The sequence below is a fragment of the Perna viridis genome, chromosome 13 (assembly GCF_037379345.1).
Source record: "Perna viridis isolate PV_CMFRI_1.1 ecotype Kerala chromosome 13, ASM3737934v1, whole genome shotgun sequence".
Lineage (NCBI taxonomy): Eukaryota > Metazoa > Mollusca > Bivalvia > Mytilida > Mytilidae > Perna > Perna viridis.
In genome coordinates, this window is record NC_142457.1 from 2,105,231 (window position 1) to 2,127,617 (window position 22,387).

The 22,387-nt window shown below is 34.0% G+C and overlaps 1 protein-coding gene and 3 long non-coding RNA genes across 7 annotated transcripts in view; 3 read left to right on the top strand and 1 right to left on the bottom strand.

Moving 5' to 3' along the window:
* Positions 1–1,439: 1,439 nt before the first annotated feature.
* LOC148599200 (uncharacterized) lies at positions 1,440–5,361 on the top strand. The gene is made up of 2 exons (XR_015918005.1): positions 1,440–2,528; positions 5,000–5,361. It is a non-coding gene; the product is annotated as an uncharacterized LOC148599200 (long non-coding RNA).
* A 2,107-nt stretch (positions 5,362–7,468) lies between these two features.
* On the bottom strand, positions 7,469–19,970 carry LOC148599201 (uncharacterized). 4 transcript variants are annotated; one of them, XR_015918231.1, is made up of 5 exons: positions 19,402–19,970; positions 13,821–14,038; positions 12,427–12,562; positions 11,201–11,335; positions 7,469–10,095 (listed from the first exon to the last, which is right to left on the bottom strand). It is a non-coding gene; the product is annotated as an uncharacterized LOC148599201 (long non-coding RNA). The 4 variants fall into 4 exon arrangements; XR_015918230.1 differs by having other exon boundaries at positions 12,427–13,035; XR_015918229.1 differs by having other exon boundaries at positions 12,872–14,038.
* LOC148599202 (uncharacterized) lies at positions 18,541–19,193 on the top strand. Its single transcript, XR_015918232.1, has 2 exons — positions 18,541–18,732; positions 19,142–19,193. It is a non-coding gene; the product is annotated as an uncharacterized LOC148599202 (long non-coding RNA).
* A 166-nt stretch (positions 19,971–20,136) lies between the features above and the next one.
* LOC148599203 (uncharacterized) overlaps positions 20,137–22,387 on the top strand; it is a 32,032-nt gene continuing 29,781 nt past the window's right edge. Inside the window, exon 1 of the mRNA XM_088559530.1 lies at positions 20,137–20,288. The gene's annotated coding sequence lies outside the window, so the exon portion shown is untranslated. The remainder of the gene's footprint in view (positions 20,289–22,387) is intronic.

Below are 22,387 nucleotides of genomic sequence, written 5' to 3' on the forward strand. Positions count from 1 at the left end.
TTTATAAAGATTATACGATGTTGTATTTGTTGAGTTTCACCTATCTGATCTGTTTTTGTAAAGTGTGACAACAACAGCATGTTGTAGAAGCTAATGATAATTTTAAAGAGTAATCAAGGGAACCAAGGTTATAGCGGTAATCAAAAGAACGTAATCCAGGGACAAAGACCAGACATGGAAAACAGACACACACAACAAAGAACACAAAGCAACTAAAATCATACATACAAAGTAACAAAAGTAAATGAGCAACTCGGACTCCACTAAAAACTGGGAGCATGAACCAGGTGCACCGGTAGGGTAAGCGTCCTCTGCCGAGAAATTAAAGAATACATTAAACAATTGAATTGTAGCTTTCTATTTTTAGGTCCAAATTTAAAAAAAGTACTAATATGGTCAAACAGATGCGATATAGAATCATCGAACTTATTCGTGGGCGTATAATTAATTATTTTAACATTTGTGTATGACTTTTCCATGTTTGGAAATAGCATTATTTCAATATTTCTAGAAGCAATCACCGAATTGGTCATAAAATGTCACGTATGGACTAGACGAAAGAGCACAAGAAAACAATGGCAAGAGAAAAAAAATCGTTTCTCGTTTTGTCCCGTACTTCCATGCATCGTGTACTAAGTTACAGCCCTAGATTTTTCCTACGAGGAGGATTGACCCGGCCAGCGAAAGCTATATTTTACTAAAGCCTAGCTGACCGAATGGTCTAGGGCGCTGGACTTTATGCAGGCGGTGTTGCCACAGATGTCACAGCGGTACGATTTCGAGTCCCGCGGAGGGAACGACCAAAAATTTGCATCGCAAATTTGACTGTTCTAACACACACACACACACACACACATATATATATATATATATATATAGAGAGAGAGAGAGAGAGAGAGAGAGAGAGAGAGAAAGGGAGATAAAAGTTTTACCTCTCTGTAGATGCGAATTATGAATAAAAATATTAAAACCAAAAATTGTGTTTATATAAACAATTAGAAAGCGTAGGGAGAATAATAAAGCAGAAAGCGAAATAAAAAGATGATAATATATTATAAAGATAATATAAATAAACACAAAAACAAAACAAGCAAAGCAAAAAACCACCTAAACGAACAAAAACGAAAAAAAAAAACAAAACAAAACAAAAACATGACGCATGAAACCAATATAAAGTTGCCAAAACTTGTGCACACGGTTCGTTATTGTGTATCCATCTACACCACGTAAACCAATTTGTTCACAATGTCATAGTTTTCCATTCGTCAACCCCGGACTTGACTGTTTGTATGAGGAACTCAGCTGTATATATATATAAAACAACAACAGAAGACGCTTAGCCTACCGGTGCAACCAGTTCATGCTACCAGTTTCTAGTAGAGTCCGAGTTGCTTATCCACTTTTGTTTATTTTACGTGCCATTATGGTTATTTCGTGTTCTAAAACACCAATGTGTGTGTGTCTGCTTCCTCTGTATGGGTTGGATTCTTCCGATTTTTGCTACAATCATGGTTCCCGTGATTATTCGTGGATTTACGTATTTCCAAAATCATGATGAACATTCACTACTGTTTAAACGGAGACGACTTGATCTATCAACCCAAATTTGTCCGTTAAAAAACTAATTAGCTGTCTTTATAAAAATCAGACAGGAGATGATTCATGCATGTCATAGTTTTTGATTTGGTTGTTGCGCTGTAGATTTATAGATTGAAAAAATATTGTTTGTTCGATGGGTTTTTCTTCACCATGAATCACTTTAATATGGACAGTGTCTGAATTTTATATGGACTGATATATCTATCAATTGAAGAAAAGATTGCTACCTACTCGAAGAATAAAAATGCTACCGAAACGAAAAACGATTACAATGTATCGATACAGCATTATCTACTGAAAAACTGTCATCCTATTCTATGTCTCATGATCCATATCCTGTTAACTTTCAGATTTCTCCTTGATAAAGCGTTTCTTTCGACTCATGGAAAGGTAAATCCGGTTACCACATATCTATAAAGCCTTCTTTTTGGGGAAATAATGTACAAACGAATGTTTTAATTAGTTAACTAATTAAATAATGTAACAGTTGTTAATTACATATGACTAAAAACAAAGCAGATAAAACGTCAAAACGTCACATTTCATCACGAAAGAAGAAAATACAAGTTTCTTTTTTTTTTTTTTTTTTTTGTTTTTTTTGTTTTTTTTTGTTTTTTTTTTTTTTTGTTTTTTGTTTTGTTTTTTTTTTTCTGTGTTGTTCATATTGCTAAAGTTTTAGTGTTTTGTGTGACATCTTGTTTATCTTATCTTCAGTTTTTATGTGTACTCTTTTTTATTCGGTTCGCTATATCGTGTATGGAGATAATCTCTGTTTTATGCGTTTACGTTTCGGCTGTGTTTTCGGATTTGGACATATTGGAATCATTCCGAGGCTTTTTGTTGCCGATATGGAGCAACGAAAAATATAATGTCTATGGTGATGATGATATACGTGCTCGTTACAGTAATTGCTATCAACACAACCCAAGGTAAGATGCATGGTCGAAAAATGTAATTTCAAGCTCAAGATTACCGAACTCAATTTATATTTGAGAAGTGAGATATTGAATAAACGCGAGCTGACAAAATCAATTGCAAAAAGGATAGCAAAAGTTCTTATTTGGTGATATGTGTAATGACGGGTTAAAACAGGATTCGCTCTTAAAGAACAGTTCTAAACTGTCAGAAACTGTTTTCCTGTCAGGAACTGTTCTAAGTAGAACAGATATGTGGATGAGAAGAGTTCCTGACAGATTCTGATAGTAATTAGCTCGAGAATAGTACTCTGACTGGATTACATATATTACATGTACGTGATTACGAAAGGCGTAGTACCCGAATCCGATTCGTACGACGGAAAGGAAGCCTTGCTATGTTTAAACTTGATTTTTTCAATTTTTTACTCGCCTTTTATGTATGGCATGCAGTACCAACAAAATTCATCGCCTGCCGTACTTGCTACGCCCCTGACTTTAAAGACTTTGGACTGAATACTTCTTGGTTGCAGATCTAGACACCGGTATGATACAGACCTACATATATTGACATTTTAAACATTTTATATACAGAACTTTTAGACAAATATTGAACTTTAAAGTGTTCACACTCATACAAGTTGAAAGAATGGGACATTTTGAAGAATTTTGACCAAAATATGTTAGACCAGTCACCCACATGGTAGTTATATTACAAAAAATAGCATTTTAGTCAATAATTTTAGGCTCTCATGGAAATCAGAAGTGCTCGCACTCATACATTTTGCAAGAATATGACATTTTTTTAAGAATTTGGACTCAAACTAATGTGTCACAGCCACTACATGATAGTTATATTGAAATAATAAGCATTTTAGTCAATAATTCTATATCCGCAAGCAAATTAAAAGTGTGGGCACTCATATATTTTGCAAGAATATGACATTTATATAGAAAAACATGATAGTTATATAGAAAAAATTAGAAATTCGGTCATTATTTTTAGACCCTCATGGAAATTAAAAGTGCTCGCACTCATATATTTTGCAAGAATATGACATTTTTGAAGAATTTTGACTCAAATGAATGTGGCAGAGTCACTGTATGATAGTTATATTGAAAACAAATTAGCATTTTAGTCATTAATTTTAGACCTTCATAGAAATTAAAAATGTGAGCACTCATACATATGCTGGAATATGACATTTTTGTAGAATTTTGACAGAAATATATAAAGCACAGTCACCCACATGATAGTTGTATTGTTAAAAATAAGCATTTTAGTCAATAGTTTTAGACCCTCATGAAAAATTAAACTGCTCACAATCATACATTTTGCAGAATTTTTATTGAAATGATGGTGTCACAGTCACTAATATGAAAATAACATTTTTAGTTTCTACATATAAGACTATGTAGGGAAATTGGAAGTGTTGTCACTCATATTCGTTGCATAAGTGGTATTGAAGAATTTAGACCGAAATATTTAGGTATCGGTCACCCATTTAATGCAAAATTGTCAATTTTAACATTTTTTGGAATGATTTGTGACCCTAATGTTATTAAAAGTAGCTTTCACTCAAAAAAGTACTTTGTCAGTCTTGAACTTCGTAAGAATTACCAAACATCTGAAAGTTATCTGTTACGACTTTTACACTTAGAACAGAAACATAGACCTTTAATTCTATTATTTAATATTTTGATTTTTATTAATATCACAGGTGTTTGACAGAATGTAAAAAAAAAATATACATGTAAACAATGATATTTTTGAACGATGAGTGACTGGACCGTGATCGACGAAAATTAGAACATGAACAACGATCGAGTGATTGTGGGATGATAATTACGACGAGCTATCTATATAAAATTGAACGTTCAATGTAAATTTTGAAATCAAAATTTGTTTCCTAATCGGGTTAGCTAATTTACATTAGTCGCAGTTTCATTTATTGATCGCGGACTTCCTGTTCTAAATTACGTCACTCAGAATAGAAAATTTAGTGTAAGGAACTGCCCAGGGGTATGACAGTTTACAACAGCTTTTCGTATTTTCTTTGTCATGACCCAGGACAGCCTCTGTCAGACCCTGTCAGGATCTGTCAGGACTTTTGTTCTATCTGCTGTCGTAGAACAGAAATCCTGACAGATTCTGACAGGATTTAAGAGAGGTTAGAAGTGATCGCAACTGTAGATGACTGGTTGGGTGAAAAAGAAACTAACACATTTGTAGTGTAAAACGGGAAATTTTCACGGCAGTGTTATTTTTACTCTTTTCGCGGTAAGACCTGTATTATAATAATATTTGAAGAACGACCGCAAAAGCAGATTTATTGCAAAAACCTCGACGGCGCACATATTTCATCGTTTACAGTAATTATTCCATTCCACATTTAGGAGTTATTTTCCACTCATATAAACAAATGGTTAAATCTTAATGTGAAATGTTTTGTTGAATCAAAAATCGATTATTTGACATCTTTCAGACAGATGTCGACATTTACCGGACGGATTTACGTATGGTATGCCAGGTCAGGGATGCAGAGCGTACTGGGTTTGTGTTAATGGTCACAGCGTTGGTGCTTGCTGTCCTGTTGGTTCCTACTACATTGAGGGATTGGGTTGTATGAGTGGCATACCGTGCAATGAGCCATGTCCGCGTCTTAGCTAGTTTCTTAGCAGTATTTTAACCATACTTGGCTTTTCAAACGAAGACTGACAAATTACGTTCTAATCATAATAAAATACCGAAAGTCCTGTTATGTTTTGTTTACCCAGATCATATTTAAATATGTACCACCTTTGTAGTACATATATGACTAACTGAAATAAAATTAGAAAAAATGTGCTTTAAATGTATGAATGGTTAAGTTTTTGGAAATCAGTTTAATTACTTGTTATCGGTAATACTACATTGAAATTCTACTTAGCAGTTGACTTAAAATTCTAGTGTAATGATATGTAATTGTAACTATTGTTTTGATTGTATTGTAAATGTGGGTCGTTTCCTGTGTGTACATTTTGGCCACGTTTCTGGACTCCTAAGGTCCAAATGGTTTCTTTTGAATTCTAATTTGATGCGTTAATATTTGTTGTTTACGATCACCGTACGATTTCGTTTTCATTCTTGGCGTTTCAAGTGTCACAGAGTTCTGGGAGCGTAGTGATCTTGGTGGGAGGTATAGAGTCAGAAGCTTTTGGAGATATCCTGTTTTAAAGAACCGTTTTAAATACTGTTCCCAGGATTTCGCAAGATTTGTTTTAAGATGTGTTTAACTTTGTTAAGTTCTATCGGAATTTAATCCTCATCCTCTATTTGTTTTTTATAGAGAAAATCACCATCCTCGTCGCCAATGTAATATCGTTTTGGTGTTATTTTTGGCCTGGGAACTAAACGCATTGTTTTGGCTATCAAATCTAATCTATAACAAACGATACATAATACAGACTTAGACATATTTCACACAGTATTGCTATCTTTGGAATTGGATAATGGCTATTTAAGTGAGAACAGTACGCATCAATTGCCATGAGAATTATTGATTTTGGGTAGAAAATGATATTTCAAGTACTTTGGCTATATTAAGAAAACGGTTGGCATCTTAAGTTATGGGTATGTATGATTTTATTAGGAATTAGTTATTTGAAACAGTTTAGCCATGTTAGGCGTACAATTCTTATATGATGTGATATGCATGGATTTTATGGTAGTTTTTCTGTCATACGGGCATGTCAGGGGTACGGTTTCCGTCAGATGTGATGATCATGTAAGTTATTGGTAGGAAAATTATAAGTCCTTTGGCCATATTAAGAAAACGGTTGGCATTCTTAGTGATGAGCATGTATGATTTTAGCAAGAATAAGTTATTTGAAACAGTTTGACCATGTAAAATTCTTATATGATGTGATAAGCATGCAATTGTTTGGGTAGTGTTTCTGTCATACGACCATGTTAAGACTACAGTCCGCATCAGATGTAATGAGCATGAATGATTTTGGGCTCAAAAGTGCTATTTCACGGACTATGGCAATGTTAAAGGTACAGTTGGGATCTGATGTGATGAGCATACTTTGGTCATGTCAAGCATACAATTCGCATCAGATTAGATAACCAGGCTTTATTTTGGTTTTGGGTAGTTTTTCGGACAAACGGCCATTTTAAGCGTACGGTCCGCATCAGATGTTATGAGCATGAATGAGTTTTGACCGGAAAGTGTTATTTCACGGACTATAACAAAGCAAAGAGTGCAGTTTGGTTCAGATGTGATGTGCATATTTTGGTAAGGGAAGTACGATTCCAGGTAATACGACCATGTGAAGTGTAGGTTTCGAAACAAGCGTGAGGGAAATGAATGATTTAAGGTAAGAAAGTGTTATTTGAAGAACTTTGAAAATAATAGGCATGTACATTTTCGGTAGGAATTTATTGGGAATTATTTGGAATGCATGTTACAAGTCAGGACCATTATTTGGATTACTGTACACAGCCACAGATGGATCCAATGAGGTTGTTCCTTGTGATACATACATGTGTTTCATATAAAAAAATGATAGAGGAGGTGACCACAATATTTTTTTTTGTATGAAACAAATGTCTGTGTCATGATATATGTATCACAAATTCAAAGTGTTAAAATGTAAGTCATTGGTTAAACCAGAAATTTAATAAGACATGGATATAGTTCATTATGAAAGTGACACCTTCTCTTTTTTTTTTCTTTTTTTTTTTATTTGGGAGGGGGGGGTAGGCAGTGGTGGTCAAAATAAAAAAAACAAAAACAAAATGAATTTATCTAAGCAATGATTTGAATAAATCCCAACAGTGATTATAAACAGTGAAGCAGATGTGATTCAATTTTTTTAACAAATTTTCATTAAGGAAAATTAGGCAAAGATTTGCTGCCCTCCCCTCTTTGCAAATCTCTGGACCTCATGGAGTGATATATACTAATACATAATATAATAATATTCTTTATTGGCACAAACACAATTACAATAATTGGCAAAGGCCCATATAATTGATATATAAAAGTGTAATATATATAGTAGCGGTATACATGTAAATAGAATACAAAAAAAAAGTTAAGCTACCTTTCACAGCTATTTTCAATCCACTGAAGGTGGGCGATATATAATGCAGGGAACTGCAACTTCATCTGATAACCTTATCGTGGATACTGGTAAAATGAGAAACGAAATGCGTATGAAAACAAACGAACGATTCACGATTTTTTTTTAAGTGAGATTCAAACGAAATCTTACGTAATGAGACGAAAATTGTTAAGGGAGACTTGCTCCAGCAGTGCTAGAGGTTGTCTGGCAAGCTATTTTCTGACTTGGTGTTGGGGTACGGATGAATGGAATTCCGACCGCTTACTTTAATGTAAGACTGCAGCTGAGTAAAACCGAGAGAAAGAATTGAATGGAATATCCACAACCCAACTACAAGCTCAGACATATATATGCAATCTGAGATACAATCTCAGATACTAGAAAGATGATCGATACTCGTCATGATCAGCATCAGGGCCGGATCTACAAATATGAACGGGGATTTCCAGGCCATGATTTGCTCAATTTTGCCCCAATTCTGCACCAAATTAACACAACTGTCCAACGCCCGTTCCCCCGAAACTTACTCTGGTTCCCCAGTAAGGCAAAGCTTGGGGAAGGCAACGGGCAAAAATTAGCATTTATATATTCTCATAAGCGCCTGACCGCTACTTGTTTATTTACTGTTGTTCAAAATTTATTCTTGATCTTTATTGCAAAGTTACTCTCTTTAGGGCCAAACAATATAAACAATACGGGCCCAACAATACAAAACAAAAAGGACAATACAGCTACACAATTGACAGAAACCCAACACAATTTATTTAAAGTTAATTGACAGTTTGCTCATCGAATGTAGAAAAGCGAGTTGAAAGTTACAAAAGAATAATGGGAAACGCCGTTTACCCCCCTTTGATGGGGAAATTGTAATGCATTTCATATGATCATTTATACCTTGAATTACTGACACTGAAATAAGAAATGAATGCCATTTCTGCATTTCAGATAAAGTCAAATGACAGACTTGTATTTTTTTCCACCATCCCGTCCACTGCCTAATTGTTACTGAGAAAAGCACTTATTTCTTACTTGAATATACCTCGAACCAAAATTAATAAGTTCTCATGTACTTAGTCAATTTATTCCGCATGAAAACTTTAATATTTTTTTGAAATTGCATTAAAGCTTACTTGGTAATATTTGGTCTATGTGCTTATCCAATAATTATTTAACTCATTAAAAACAAAATGCAAAAAGTGGATAATTGCTGTTTTTTGTTTAAGTTGGAATAATGAGCATATATATTTTTTGTACGACAGATAAGTATATTTTTTCACACACAATTATTGTTTTTACTTACAAAAAGGACTTATGAGCAGAAACCTGAAGTAAAGACAAGGAGGGTACAACAGGCAGCTGTCAGACTGGAGGAACACAAGATTCATAAAGAGCTCCACAAAAACAGACCAGACTATGTAAAAGGGCAACTAGATCCTGTACCAGATGAGCTGATGCATGATGCATACTGCAAGAAGAAGATGCCTAAGTAAAAGACAGACAGCTTAAAAAAAATCAAAGGTCCTTTTAAGGACCACCCAAATCTTTCAAAAAGATTTCTTATATTGATACGAATAAAATGAAATTTAATGAATAAATGAACACTTTCCCCTGCCCATTTTCTTTTAAATCCATTAAAATACCTAAATTATTATCTGGCATCTTAAGGTGCACTAAACAGGGCAGAAAAGGGGCAATGTGATCTATACATTCCCCTTTCGACACACATGTTTGCCTACTGTTGTTCAAACCATGTGGTTCCTACACCAGATGGGCTACATTTATGCATTTGGTATTGTGGCACAGGTGTGATACATCAACAGCTGCTAACTGTGCAGCCCTATGCTGTATCATGTATGCAAGCCTGTGCACATATAATAATTTCCACCCAATGGCACCAGGAAATCTACAATTTATGACCCCATATTTGCCATTTGGTGTACATGACCCTGTCCAAATAAAACACTCTCCATTCAGCCCAAGGGCACATTTTTCCTCTAGCTTTTGATGGTACTTCTGAAAAAAGGCATCCATTTTGTAAAGTTACTTTTTCAAGCAAGATGAAGTAGGAATATTTCTCAAAAAGAGAATTTGGTACCCCTCAAAACCACAAAAAAAGTCCTAATTTGAGATATCCAACCCCTATCTTTTGAAAAATGGCTACATTATGCAAAATTTCTTCAAAATATAGTAAATTTGATATATTTCAATAGTACTGTACCTCTACTACACATATGAAACATAAAAATACTCACCAATACGAAAATGTAGCCATATCAGCTGTTTTTGTATGCAAACATACCTCTCTATTAGATGCGCTAAAGTTAAAATATTGTAATAAAAAACCATCTTCTGTTATTTCATTATATTTCCAATCATTCTGCAAAGTTTCGATCAAATCGGTCCATTATCATGTCCACAAACCAGCTTCAAAGACAGCTACCCAAAACTGCTTTCAGCTCTTCTTTCTTATCTGAAAAATTCAAAAAGTTAGATATGACCACTTTTATCAATATTGCAATAACTTTTTTACTTTTTGAGATATTTTCACAAACTAAAGTGTTTTTTTCTCCTGGATAATTATAGTATTTGAATTACAAATTTTCTTTTATCAAAATAGTCTTAAAGTGGTTTAATTTTTTTTTTCAAATTCCAAATATGGAAAAAAATAGAATTGAATCAAATGAAGCTATAATTAAAAATACTTCTACTTCATTAAAAAATAGAAAAAAATATTATAAATTACTTTAATGATTCAGAAAACAGCCCCAATTTACAGATTCTTGATAAGTTGAAAAGTATTTGTGTAAATAATTATTTTCTACAGGTGCCGTTATGACCAATAATCTAAAGGCTCAGGGTTGCATACTCATACATAAAGTTCTTCAGATAAGAAAATTTTTGAATAATTACACAGGTATTTTAGGAAATTTTCATCACAGCAAGTTTTTTTCTTCACATTTTAAAGAAAACAAAATTGATTATCACATTTGGGTCTCAAAGAACGAAAATTATAATATAATGGTGCAAAAATGGTCAATTTCATTTTTTTTTTTTTTCTAAAGGCATTTTATTTTTTTTACTAGTATTTACTTAAAAAGTACAAAAACAATCCCAAATCAAATATTTGTTATCAATAATATGGAATTAAACCACCACATTGGCTTTCTTTTGATGATTCTTTGAAAACCCCCCATTACTCAGGGGGCGATCTAGTATCCTATTAGGATCAAATTATCTGATCTAATGAGTAAAAGACTGCACCCTGAGCCTTATTAGAACTAAGTAAACATTGTCAGCATCTAGAAATTCTCACCTAAACTATCAAATGAACCAAAAAGTATAAATAGTAGCCCTTTTGAGACTAAAATCATACCAAATTTTGTTGCAGAACCATACAAGAAGAAGATTCAAATATGTTTACTGATGGTAATACACACAACAAAGGCAAAACTGGTCTAGCAGGAAGCCACAAGGTTAGTAATGCTGGACGGTTCAAGAAAGGTCAAACTCCATGATCGAAAGGTCTCGTTTTTGAGAATGCAGTTTCATCAGATGAAGAAGAGTCAAAAGCTTACATCCGAATGAATCTGCAAGATCACCAACAAGACGACATCAAAGCTGATTCCGTATCCAGGACTGACAGCTCACAGGTGGTAAAAGAAGATGGAAGTGATGTGATTAAATCCAGTATGATCCTGCGGCCACGGTTCCTGAAAGCAGACAAAGAAAAGGTGACATCAAATAATTCTCATATTAAGAAAAGATGTTTGACATGTTCAACTTGGCGTACCAACAGCACAGGGAAACACCAAAAACTTGCAAGAGGCCATGGATGGAGCCACATAGTGACAGAAAATGGGGTGCCTGTATCATGTACAGAGTTCGGTGTGCAAACTGTTGGTTTGCAACTCCAACACTAGCAAAGCTGTACTCAGAAGTTGAAAACAACAAGCCAGGGCCAAATCCAGCCAGTACTAACATTGTACTAGTTTCAGCAGGACTAGATAGTCCAATAGGAAGCACCAAGACCCAGGAGATTTTAGCGCTTGTAAGTGTTCCACCTCCATGCAAGAGTGGTATGCAGAGAAACACCGACCGAAGTTATGGTAAAGCAGAACAAGGGCGACATGAAAGATAAGGTTGAACAAGTGAAGGCATACAACAAAAAGAAGGGGCAACCAGAAAATGTGATAGATGTGACCGTAGATGGCAGGTACCCAACTGCAACAAGGTCCAGGAGGAAGACACCAGGGTTAAATGCATCACAGGCACAGATGCTTGCGATTGAACAAAATACTCCAAGGAAGTTTGTAGTCGCAGCATCTTCACTAAACCAGCTACGTTGGAAGGGAGCTTGGCTCAGAGGAAAGGGATTTGATGCAGAGTGCCCAGGCCATGAAGGCTGTACTGCTACCCTTCATAGAACTATACCAATATCAGAATATGCCATGGGAAAAGAAATTGGAAATCAGCTTGCACTGCAAGGTATGCTTATCCGTTATGCCACAACAGATGGAGATGCACGTTCCGCTAAAGGAGTAGAAGATGCCATACATGTACTGTATCCTATGTGGGAAGTGCAGAGACTGGCTGACCCAGTACATCTAAGCCAACATCAATTCCGAGCGGGAATGCGAGCTGAGTTTAGTGAGACCATGTTTCATGGACAAACTAAAGAAGAGAAAAAAGACTTGAAGAAAATGTTTAGCCTGGACTTGAAGTGTCGCAGTTCCATGATACTGAACCAGTTAATGAATGAATATAACAAGGACACAGAAAAAGTATGTAAAAAATTACCTACCATCCTTTCAACTACAGTCCAGTGTTATGGTGGAGACTGTTCATCTTGCCTTAAGGAGTCTGTGGTATGCAAAGGTACAGTCAGTGATAACTGGTGGACCAGATCCTTTTACCTAAGCACTTACAACATCACTGTGCTGAAAATAGATGAAATTGATGAAATTATACTGCTAGAACTACTGAAAATGATACTTAGTGAGGAAGCAGTCAATAGCATGAGAATGTTCCACACAACAAATAAAAATGAAGGAGTTCATCGTGCATTGAGTGTGAGTTTACCAAAAAATGTAACTCATGGAAAAAACATGGAAGGCAGACTTCATTCTGCAATACACAGGACCAACAGACCTGGTACATCAGCCAAGATGAAAAGCAAAGAGTTGAACATTAAAGTGTCTGAAGACTGTGAGACCTTCTTTGATAAAATGGACAGAGAGTATACTTACAAAAGGACTTATGAGCAGAAACCTGAAGTAAAGACAAGGAGGTTACAACAGGCAGCTGTCAGACTGGAGGAACACAAGATTCATAAAGAGCTCCACAAAAACAGACCAGACTATGTAAAAGGGCAACTAGATCCTGTACCAGATGAGCTGATGCATGATGCATACTGCAAGAAGAAGATGCCTAAGTAAAAGACAGACAGCTTAAAAAAAATCAAAGGTCCTTTTAAGGACCACCCAAATCTTTCAAAAAGATTTCTTATATTGATACAAATAAAATGAAATTTAATGAATAAATGAACACTTTCCCCTGCCCATTTTCTTTTAAATCCATTAAAATACCTAAATTATTACCTGGCATCTTAAGGTGCACTAAACAGGGCGGAAAGGGGGCAATGTGACCTATACATTCCCCTTTCGACACACGTTTGCCTACTGTTGTTCAAACCATGTGGTTCCTACACCAGATGAGCTACATTTATGCATTTGGTATTGTGGCACAGGTGTGATACATCAACAGCTGCTAACTGTGCAGCCCTATGCTGTATCATGTATGCAAGCCTGTGCACATATAATAATTTCCACCCAATGGCACCAGGAAATCTACAATTTATGACCCCATATTTGCCATTTGGTGTACATGACCCTGTCCAAATAAAACACTCTCCATTTAGCCCAAGGGCACATTTTTCCTCTAGCTTTTGATGGTACTTCTATAAAAAGGCATCCATTTTGTAAAGTTACTTTTTCAAGCAAGATTGAGTAGGAATATTTCTCAAAAAGAGGATTTGGTACCCCTCAAAACCACAAAAAAAGTCCTAATTTGAGATATCCAACCCCTATCTTTTGAAAAATGGCTACATTATGCAAAATTTCTTCAAAATATAGTAAATTTGATATATTTCAATAGTACTGTACCTCTACTACACATATGAAACATAAAAATACTCACCAATACGAAAATGTAGCCATATCAGCTGTTTTTGTATGCAAACATACCTCTCTATTAGATGCGCTAAAGTTAAAATATTGTAATAAAAAAACATCTTCTGTTATTTCATTATATTTCCAATCATTCTGCAAAGTTTCGATCAAATCGGTCCATTATCATGTCCACAAACCAGCTTCAAAGACAGCTACCCAAAACTGTTTTCAGCTCTTCTTTCTTATCTGAAAAATTCAAAAAGTTAGATATGACCACTTTTATCAATATTGCAATAACTTTTTTACTTTTTGAGATATTTTCACAAACTAAAGTGTTTTTTTCTCCTGGACAATTATAGTATTTGAATTACAAATTTTCTTTTATCAAAATAGTCTTAAAGTGGTTTAATTTTTTTTTTTCAAATTCCAAATATGGAAAAAAATAGAATTGAATCAAATGAAGCTATAATTAAAAATACTTCTACTTCATTAAAAAATAGAAAAAAATATTATAAATTACTTTAATGATTCAGAAAACAGCCCCAATTTACAGATTCTTGATAAGTTGAAAAGTATTTGTGTAAATAATTTTTTTCTACAGGTGCCCATAATCTAAAGGCTCAGGGTTGCATACTCATACATAAAGTTCTTTAGATAAGAAAATTTTTGAATAATTACACAGGTATTTTAGGAAATTTTCATCACAGCAAGTTTTTTTCTTCACATTTTAAAGAAAACAAAATTGATTTATCACATTTGGGTCTCAAAGAACGAAAATTATAATATAGTGGTGCAAAAATGGTCAATTTCATTTTTTTTTCTAAAGGCATTTTATTTTTTTTACTAGTATCTACTTAAAAAGTACAAAAACAATCCCAAATCAAATATTTGTTATCAATAATACGGAATTAAACCACCACATTGGCTTTCTCTTGATGATTCTTTGAAACCCCCCCATCACTCAGGGGGCGATCTAGTATCCTATTAGGATCAAATTATCTGATCTAATGAGTAAAAGACTGCACCCTGAGCCTTATTAGAACTAAGTAAACATTGTCAGCATCTAGAAATTCTCACCTAAACTATCAAAAGAACCAAAAAGTATAAATAGTAGCCCTTTTGAGACTAAAATCATACCAAATTTTGTTGCGGAACCATACAAGAAGAGTTAAGATTACGTTTCAGTGGAAATAAATTCATCTTTTCTGATAGTTTTCAAGTCTTTTTCTAATTTGTTTTAATTATTTAAAGAAGTGAATGCTATGTTTATAAAAACTTCGGGAAACACATGGATGTACATACGTGTATCTCCGCTGTTCCGCTGTTGTTGTTGTCAAGAACCTAACCCGCCTGGGAAAAAATATAACTCCGATTATATTACCAATATCGCTGCATAGCCTTTCTAAGATAGGAAAGGCAATAATTTTCTTGTTTGGAATTTGCAGCTGTCATCTGAACTTTATGTCAAATGTAAAATATTCCCACCATACATGGAGAACTGCAATATTTCCGGTATTTTTTCAGATTGAAACTAAAATTGATGTTGTTAGATATGCCCTAAAGGGATAAAAAATGTAAAGTATTGCAAAGTGCTGTATAGTTATTGACAATTTCATGAGTGAGGGGAAAGGGGGGTATGGGGTTGGAATTTTTTTTTTTTGGGGGGGATGTTCAAGTTATTCATTTATTGAAAAAAAAATCCCCAATATATTAACAAGACAGTTTTTTTTTCAAATAGAGATATTGATTTTGCTTGCTGCTTAAATGTTAATAAAAATATTGAACTTGCAAAGCAAAAATTTTCATCGGGTCGACCCCCCCCCCAAACTTGAATGTTTGTATAGTAGGGATTGATCTAATTGTTAAATTGATAGATACTTGTACTGGCATTCCTTTTTCTTTCAGATAAAGCCCATCAGTTGCTGATTCTGAGGCAATGTCACAAGAGATATTTATTGAGAAATGAGAAAATTGGAAGATATTGATAACCAATTATGTCATTATATATATTTTTCGGCAGGGCCTCGAGAAGAAATGTGATATATGGTGATGACAGAAGAGATTAATATAAGTTCTGAACATTTATTTAAATAATTCATGAGTATAAGAGCACAATTACTAGCACATTGTTACAACAAACTGTTTAAAGAATACATAGAAAATGAAGCATGATTAAAATTTGATTGAGAATAAAAGCACTATTTATATAAGTTACATATAATAACACATAGTAAATGACAGGGTTAAAAATACAACATGATCATGGGAATTATAAAAGCACTAATTATAATAGTCACTACATCGTTCAAAAACACTGGATCACAATATCATCAGTCGCAAAATCGGTATATATGTCCAATCTTCTTCAGGAACGTTGTTGTTGTCATCTGAGTGGAAGGGTCCTGGTACATGGTCCACAGTTCCTTGAGTTTGTCGTCCAGTCGGTTGTAGCGGCGATTGGTCTCCCTCGCAAGGTCATCGGAAGCAACACTGATGGCGATGAGTTCAGCCTCCCTTCTCACATGGTCTACATACAAAGTGGATGTTTGCACCTGACTTAACGGCATTGCGGTATTGCAGTTGTGTAATACCCGTGTTACATATACGATGTTGTCACTTCTGACAAACATCGCATGTAATGGCGTGCTGTCGGCCGGTTACTGGTCGGGAACACTCTATGCAGAGTTCAGTAGGCATACTGGAGTTGTTTGGGAATGCCGGATGATCCCATGGAACTTTGGTATTTAAGCACCTCGGTGAACGATGCCCAAGCTATTCGATCTTAAGATCAAACGATTACCGCAATCAAGCACTGAAGCCGTGAATGCAATTACATAAGGGTTAAAACATTATATACTATTACAAATTAATTAAGTTACGCAATATTCCGAGAGAGAGAGAGAGAGAGAGAGAGAGAGAGAGATAGATCTAAATAAATACACAAACTATTCAACATTTGTAGGGGCAAAATCTTCGATCTTTTTTTTTCTCTAAATAAATAAATAAATACATAGATAAATAAATAAATAAATAAATAAATAAATGTCTACGGAGGATCGAGAGAATTCAATAATTGCCTAGGGGCGAAAATCTCCGACCTTTTTTAACAGAAGCAGACCCATCGAAACCTGCCGGACCGTCGGACCTGTCCGGTAAAATTGTCCCGGGTCCGGTAAATACACGTTGCTTGTCGGCCCGAGTGTCCGATGTTTTTTTCTCACGTTAAAGAAGATTTTCTCAAAACTGAAGTGTTTTTTGTGAATAATAAAACTAGAACGTTTTAATAATTACGTTAATTAGTCTACAGTCTAGCGAGATAGTCAATCAATTTGATTGTAAACAATAATATGTAACTTCCGGTTCATTCGCTACACGTCATTTCGTCCTTTGATATATCGTCCCTTCCGTTGTCTCGCGTGTCGATAAATTGTTCAGAGTTTTTTCGGTCAGACAAATTGTCGTTCGGTCAGACAAGTCATCACCTTGTGTCTGACCGAATGTCAGATGTGCTTAAAAAAATTTTGATGGGTCTGCATAAGAAATAAATACATAAAAATGGAAGGATAAAATGACTCATCACATAAACGAACTCTTTTTAATGTATCATCAACTATTTATTTGTTGTAATGATACATAAACGAATTAGAGAGGGCGAAACGACTCACATCGAGAACGAAGGCTAAAATAGTAGTAAATAATATTTATAAGGAGAAATTCCTTATTAATATGGAAAGGGCGAAACGACCCACCATAAAGGGCAAAACAACTCACATAAAGGGCGAACCAACTCAGGGCGAAACAACCCCGGGCGAAACGACCCGGAACCCCCACCCCCCCCCCCCCCCCCCCCAAAAAAAATCATTGTAACATCCTTTAATATTTTTACGAGTCTCGCACAGACGGTACATATATGGTAAAGCTCATGGTGTTCGCTGATTTAGGCAATGCCTACCCAATATTAGAATTTGAATTTGATTTTGTGAAAAACTTCATGAACTTGACGAAGTTCGGGCGTGTGTGGCAGAGTCAAGTTTTGTACATATTTTTATTAACTGTCATGTTAATTATAGTTTAGTATTCCATTAATTTTATTCTTAATTAAATTTATGAAATTATGTTTTCAGCTGATAGTATTCTCCTGATAGCAGTTAGTCTTAATTTAGTAATTCTAATCTTGTAATAATTATTTTCAGAGTAGTAATTTATAACAGTACTTTTGGTTATTTATTTCTATTGGTCAGTTTTGGTGACAGGAATTGTGGGACAGTCATGTGTCATATTTTAGGCGGGAATCCTTTGTCTTTGTTTTGGTCACTTGAATTTATATGTTTTGACTAATGGAAGCCATTATTTTGTTTGTCTAACTCATATTTTGGACTTCTTATTATGGATAGTTTCCTATTCTTTTGAAGGTTAGTCTTATTACTTCAATCCTTTATTAACATATCTATGAAACCTTATTTTAACTGGTTTGAGTTGTGAGATTGAGAGTTATAAATGACATAGTGTGAATGGCTGATTGATTGTATGAAAAGTGTGTGTGACTTGATAAAACTTTTAAACTTATATATTAAACTGCATAAAGTAACTAATACAGATAAATCAATTAAATCTGGTATATAAATTATTTGATTGTTGTAAATAATTTATAAATAATGGTTAAAATGATAATTTTGACATAAAAACCGTTAACTAGGATTTTATCATATTGAATGAGTGTTTGATTATGATTTTAATACTTAATACTTAAATAAGCATATAAACTCAATATGTAAACAACTGGATAAATAGACAAGGGAGATAATATTTTTGTCCATTTTTGATTAGATTTTTAGTAGCTTAATATTTATATCTTCAGGTGGATACAGTGTACGTTATTACTGTGTACTATGTAGCAGATTATCTTGGGTTGTAAACCTAACCTTTGCAAAACCTGCAAGGTATGTTTTGTTGTACTTATGTGTGCTTTTGCTTTGCATATGTATTGTTTATTAACATAGTGTAATGTTGCTTTAACATTTGCTTTTGCTTAACTAATATGTTATTTTATATTTTTACTACACAACATTTAAAACAAGATCGAATACAGCAAATATGTTATTTACTCTGATGTGCAGATGCATTCTTTAAGATGTGCATTTAACTATGTAAAACAAGTATAGATTACAATCAGAATGCATCATACTCATTTTGAACAGATCCGATATTATCGTATACATTTTTAATATATTCATATTTGGTAATTATGGGAATATTGTACTTTTCCTGTATCATATATAATTACTAGATTTATAAGGTATTTTATAGTAATTGTTGAATAGAGTTAGAATATCTTTATTGTTATTTCAGGGTTTTATAACCATACTTTCTTTGAACGAATAAAGAACCTATTAGAACCTGAGATAGTGTTTATTGTTTTCTAAAGACCGTAAAATACAGCATTGTCACACGTGCTATAAATTAACCTGTGTACAGACTACAGTAACCGTGTGCGGATTTAATTTGTTGACACCTCCGTCAGAAGTCCGTTTCAAGCATCATGGTAATATTGTCGTTGTGTATCCCTCTTCTTGGTATATAACTTCGCTTCTTCTTCGACAGATACCTACCAAGATGTCATTGTTTTCTCGTTGCACTTCGTTTTCAAGCATTCCGCCGTTGATCGTATTCACATACGGGCATTTTCGAGATACGACGAAAATCGTAAATTTAAAATGAAACTGATTTAAAATAGTTTGAAGAGAGTATTTGTTTGAATGGTTTAATTAAAAAAACAATTTAAGAAATTATTTCTCAAGTGAAGTATTATTTAAAAAATATCATTTTAATGTCGACGAAGTCCTTTACGTAGCTCGATTTTGATTGGCAGATATATCCGGTCCTACTTAAATACGACTGCATACGCCTGTGGGAGAAAAGCATACGCCTGTAGCATTAATATTGTGTTTTCTGTGGAAATAATATTATATTAGCTTAGTAAGTTGTATTTTGTTCAAATAAATTATCTTTCAGCAAATTATTTGTTGATGCGAAGTAGAACTAGCCGATGTAAATAACGATCTGACAGGCGTTCGACATTCGTGATTGCGCATGCGTAATTGTGTATTGAAATAAAACATGTGGACATGTGGTTTACAAAGTTGACAAAAAACAAGCCGCCATGATACATGCATAATGCACACACTTCGATCATTTGAACTAGGAAAAAAACGAGAAATAATTGATGATAAAAGTCGACATGTTTGTTTATAAAACAACATTCTGACCTTTGAAATGTCGACAAGACGAGTTTTAACCAATTATTCTGACTTATTTTGAAAAAAAAAAAACTAGGAATCGGGTGTACCCTATGAGCTTCCATAACTAATCGTGTGTAATCTGTGGTTATACCAGGAAGTAAAAAGATAACATTCCATACTAAACCAACAGGGCGTTTTCCTCGCTAACGTTCAAATAAGTTAACTTTGTGTTAATTGGGAATACTGACCAGTAAAGAGTAAGATTTACTTTTCCATTCAGCATTTACTTCAGTTCATTGTACCGTCTTCTTATATTGTCCGTATTTTATTATTTCATAATTGTTGATAAATATGTCAAGGGTCAAACTTTAAGACTAAGACTAGTTTGTTTGTTTGTTTGTTTTTTGAAATATCAAAACAGAATGAGGTCTGTCACATACAGTGTACACTCGTTAAATTCATGTATAACAAGTATTTAATACATGTATATTCAAGTACCAATCCACGTAGAATTCAGACACTGTCAATGGTAGACGTGATTCATGGTGTAGAATCAAAGTACTTCGCCTAAATATTCGTCGTATTGCAAAAATATGGAATAAAGGGGAAGTACGGGAATCGAATTCAAACGTAACTTAACATAAGCTTATTGTTATAAATGGTTAATATTAAACTCATCGTTTTATTTTTCTTAAATTCACCATTCTGATTATGAAAGATATTTAAAAATACACACACTAATATGCATTATAATGCATCATAGTAGCGTGCCAGTTTGCCTAATGTTCAGGTTCGATATCGGTTTACATGGAACACTCCGATATAGCCCATAATTGAACTACAAACTACTAGTTGACCATTCCCAGTTTTTAAATTTTCAGGTCGAAATTCAGTTTATCGACCTCCAGGTCGAAACTGTCTGTTCAATAATTCAAATTTATAGGCCTCAAGGCCTGCATAAGACAGTTTTCCCAATTAGTATTCGGCATTCCTTTTATTATTCCTTTTCTATGATTGAAAACTATTTACAATCTCGCTGGGTTTTCATTTCTAGTTAAAAATCAAATGGTTTATTATGCATTTAAAAATGAATAGGTAACTTGAATGTAGTCGTATGTAGTTCCCTTTTTCCCTTTAAATGTGGCTATTGTTAACTTATTCATTATTCTTATGTACGTTTAACTAAGCCACTTCACAACGTATATTATTTTCAAATAGTTTTTCCTTCCTACCCAAAACACAATTAATTGTTTGAACGGAGCGTCAGCGACCTACATAAATGTATGTAGAATGCAAGACCAGAACTATGAATGGCTAAAATATTCTGACGGAAGTAGACGATTGCACAAGTGCTCCGTCCATCATTGGCATAGCCTAAAATCCTATTAATTAAAATGATTATTGGGACATGTTTCAATTTCTATATTAAAATAATGGATCTGGTTTGATTGGTTCTGTTATATTTCATTTCTTTCGATTTCGTTCTTCGTTTCGTTTGATGTTATATTGAGTTCGTTTCGGACTTTACAGGTACTTCTGATACTCTGTATTATGATTGAACCAGGAAGCTTTAACACAAACTGCAACAAGTAGCTGGTACGAGACCACAATTATCTGCCCTTAGCTTTTCGTTGTATACGAATATAGTTCCTATAATAATAGGGGATTTTTCAAAAAATTTTTAGAAACACTTCCTTTCAGAATTTCTCATACTTTTTGTGCTCAAATGGAAGAGGAATAATGAAATTATTTTAGTAGATGTGTTGAAATGAGAAATTTGACATTTAGGTTGTGATTTGGTGAGGTCAAAAAAGGTCAAGTTTGTGACATCCAGAAGCCATTTTGGGTCATTTTTTAGGGTATCTCTGTGTTTATGCATAAAATTTGAAAAAATAATGGTAAATTTTTTTATATTTTTTATATAAGTTGTTGGAAGGTTCAAATTAACGTCCCTGAAAATCTGAATTGAATTGCGCCGGTGGAATTTTTTTAAATTACAGAAAGGCTATGAAGAAGACAGTGGGAAAATTAATTGTGGTTTCGTGCCTAATAGAGAGGTATGTTTGCATACAAAAACAGCTGATATGGCTACATTTTTATACTGGTGAGTATTTTTATGTTTCATATGTGTAGTAGAGGTACAGTACTATTGAAATATATCAAATTTACTATATTTTGAGGAAATTTTGCATAATTTAGCCATTTTTCAAAAGATAGGAGATGGATATCTCAAATTTGGACTTTTTTTGTGGTTTTGAGGAGTACCAAATCCTCGTTTTGAGAAATATTCCTACTCAATCTTGCTTGAAAAAGTAACTTTACAAAATGGATGCCTTTTTTCAGAAGTATCATCAAA